Source organism: Schistocerca gregaria, unplaced genomic scaffold (assembly GCF_023897955.1).
Source record: "Schistocerca gregaria isolate iqSchGreg1 unplaced genomic scaffold, iqSchGreg1.2 ptg000292l, whole genome shotgun sequence".
In the NCBI taxonomy this organism is placed as follows: Eukaryota; Metazoa; Arthropoda; class Insecta; order Orthoptera; family Acrididae; genus Schistocerca; species Schistocerca gregaria.
In genome coordinates this window covers 967654-971389 of record NW_026061780.1, presented here as the reverse complement: position 1 = coordinate 971389, position 3736 = coordinate 967654, and positions in this window count along the sequence as shown.

Below are 3736 nucleotides of genomic sequence, written 5' to 3'. Positions count from 1 at the left end.
TACATATGAACACTTTTCACATTCTCCCGTGCAACGCGGCTACTAGTCCTCCTTTCATGCAAAATCGTAAGGTCCTAGGTCATGTCCAAGCCACCAAAGCCGGCTAAAAAGTGAATAATCGACAACTAAAACTTGAATTGTACTACTTCTTACTGGCTATTACTTCAACTTAGAAGCTTCTTCTGTGTTCTACTATGGTGCTTTTAGTGTTTCCGCATAACGCAGCACGCGACATAGCTTTGCAGACCATAAATGTAACCGTTTCAGAGAGAAGAGCGGCCAATGTGGCGATCTGGCTTTAAATCGATTCGATAACAAATGACGAAAACGGACGGATTTCTCAGGTTTTTACTACATATGAACACTTTTCACATTCTCCCGTGCAACGCGGCTGCTAGTCTTCCTTTCTTGCAAAATCTTAAGGTCCTAAGACATGTCCAAGCCACCAAAGCCGGTTAAAAAGTGATTCAACGACAACTAAAACTTAAATAGTACTACTTTTTACTGGCTATTACTTCAACTTAGAAGCTTCTTCTCTGTTCTACTATGGTGCTTTTAGTGTTTCCGCATACCGCAGCACGCGACATAGCTTTGCAGACGATAAATGTAAACGTTTCGGAGAGAAGAGCGGCCACTGTGACGATCTGGCTTTAAATCGATTCGATAACAAATGACGAAAACGGACGGATTTCTCAGGTTTTTACTACATATGAACACTTTTCACATTCTCCCGTGCAACGCGGCTGCTAGTCTTCCTGTCATGCAAAATCTTAATGTCCTAGGTCATGTCCAAGCCACCAAAGCCGGTTAAAATGTGATTAACCGACAACTAAAACTTAAATAGTACTACTACTTACTGGCTATTACTTCTACTTAGAAGCTTCTTCTGTGTTCTAATATGGGGCTTTTAGTGTCTCCGCATACCGCAGCATGCGACATAGCTTTGCAGACGAATAATGTAACCGTTTCAGAGAGAAGAGCGGCCAACGTGACGATCTGGCTTTAAATCGATTCGATAACAAATGACGAAAACGGACGGATTTCTCAGGTTTTTACTACATATGAACACTTTTCACATTCTCCCGTGCAACGCGGCTGCTAGTCTTCCTTTCATGCAAAATCTTAAGGTTCCACCTCATGTCCAAGCCACCAAAGCTGGCTAAAACGTGAATAATCGATAACTAAAACTTGAATTGTACTACTTCTTACTCGGCGATTACTTAGACTTAGAAGCTTCTTCTGTGTTCTACTATGGTGCTTTTAGTGTCTCCGCATACCGCAGCACGCGACATAGCTTTGCACACGATTAATGTAACCGTCTCAGAGTGAAATGCGGCCAATATGACGATCGGGCTTTAATCGATTCGATAACAAATGACGAAAACGGACGGATTTCTCAGGTTTTTACTACATATGAACACTTTTCACATTCTCCCGTGCAACGCGGCTACTAGTCCTCCTTTCATGCAAAATCGTAAGGTCCTAGGTCATGTCCAAGCCACCAAAGCCGGCTAAAAAGTGAATAATCGACAACTAAAACTTGAATTGTACTACTTCTTACTGGCTATTACTTCAACTTAGAAGCTTCTTCTGTGATCTACTATGGTGCTTTTAGTGTTTCCGCATAACGCAGCACGCGACATAGCTTTGCAGACCATAAATGTAACCGTTTCAGAGAGAAGAGCGGCCAATGTGACGATCTGGCTTTAAATCGATTCGATAACAAATGACGAAAACGGACGGATTTCTCAGGTTTTTACTACATATGAACACTTTTCACATTCTCCCGTGCAACGCGGCGCTAGTCTTCCTTTCATGCAAAATGTTAAGGTCCTAGGTCATGTCCAACCCACCAAAGCCAGCTAAAAAGTGATTAATTGACAACTATAACTTGAATTGTACTACTTCTTACTTGCTATTACTAAAACTTATAAGCTTCTTCTGTGTTCTAATATGGTGCTTTTAGTGTCTCCGCATACCGCAGCACGCGACATAGCTTTGCAGACGATAAATGTAACCGTCTCAGAGAGAAGAGCGGCCAATGTGACGATCTGGCTTTAAATCGATTCGATAACAAATGACGAAAACGGACGGATTTCTCAGGTTTTTACTACATATGAACACTTTTCACATTCTCCAGTGCAACGCGGCTGCTAGTCTTCCTCTCATGCAAAATCGTAAGGTCCTAGGTCATGTCCAAGCCACCAAAGCCGGCTAAAAAGTGAATAATCGACAACTTAAACTTGAATTTTTCTACTTCTTACTGGCTATTACTTCAACTTAGAAGCTTCTTCTGTGTTCTACTATGGTGCTTTTAGTGTCTCCGCATACCGCAGCACGCGACATAGCTTTGCAGACGATAAATGTAACCGTCTCAGAGAGAAAAAGAGGCCAATGTGTCGATCTGAATTTAAGTCGATTCGATAACAAATGACGAAAACGGACGGATTTCTCAGGTTTTTACTACATATGAACACTTTTCACATTCTCCCGTGCAACGAGGCTGCTAGTCCTCCTTTCATGCAAATCCTTAAGGTCCTATGTCATATCCTAGCCACCAAAGCCGTCTAAAATGTGAATAATCTATATTAAAACTTGAATTGTACTACTTCTTACTGGCTATTACTTCAACTTAGAAACTTATTCTGAGTTCTACTGTGGTGCTTTTAGTGTTTCCGTATACCGCAGCATTCGACATAGCTTTGCAGACGATAAATGTAACCGTTTCAGAGAGAAGAGCGGCCATTGTGACGATCTGGCTTTAAATCGATTCGATAACAAATGACGAAAACGGACGGATTTCTCAGGTTTTTACTACATATGAACACTTTTCACATTCTCCCGTGCAACGCGGCTGCTAGTCTTCCTTTCTTGCAAAATCTTAAGGTCCTAGGACATGTCCAAGCCACCAAAGCCGGTTAAAAAGTGATTCAACGACAACTAAAACTTAAATAGTACTACTTTTTACTGGCTATTACTTCAACTTAGATGCTTCTTCTGTGTTCTACTATGGTGCTTTTAGTGTCTCCGCATACCGCAGCATGCGACATAGCTTTGCAGACGATTAATGTAACCGTCTCAGAGAGAAAAGCGGCCAATGTGTCGATCTGAATTTAAGTCGATTCGATAACAAATGACGAAAACGGACGGATTTCATCTTTTTACTACATATGAACTCTTTTCACATTCTCCCGTGCAACGCGGCTGCTAGTCTTCCTTTCATGCAAAATCTTAAGGTCCTAGGACATGTCCAAGCCACCAAAGCCGGTTAGAAAGTGATTAATCGACAACTAAATCTTAAATATTACTACTTCTTACTGGCTATTACTTCAACTTAGAAGCTTCTTCTCTGTTCTACTATGGTGCTTTTAGTGTCTCCGCATACCGCAGCACGCGACATAGCTTTGCAGACGATTAATGTAACCGTCTCAGAGAGAAAAGCGGGCAATATGACGATCTGGCTTTAAGTCGATTCGATAACAAATGACGAAAACGGACGAATTTCTCAGGTTTTTACTACATATGAACACTTTTCACATTCTCCCGTGCAACGCGGCTGCTAGTCCTCCTTTCATGCAAAATCTTAAGGTCCTGGGTCATGTCCAAGCCACCAAAGCCGGCTAAAAAGTGAATAATCGACAACTAAAACTTGAATTGTACTACTTCTTACTGGCTCATACTTCAACTTATAAGCTTCTTCTGTGTTCTACTATGGTGCTTTTAGTGTTTCCGCATA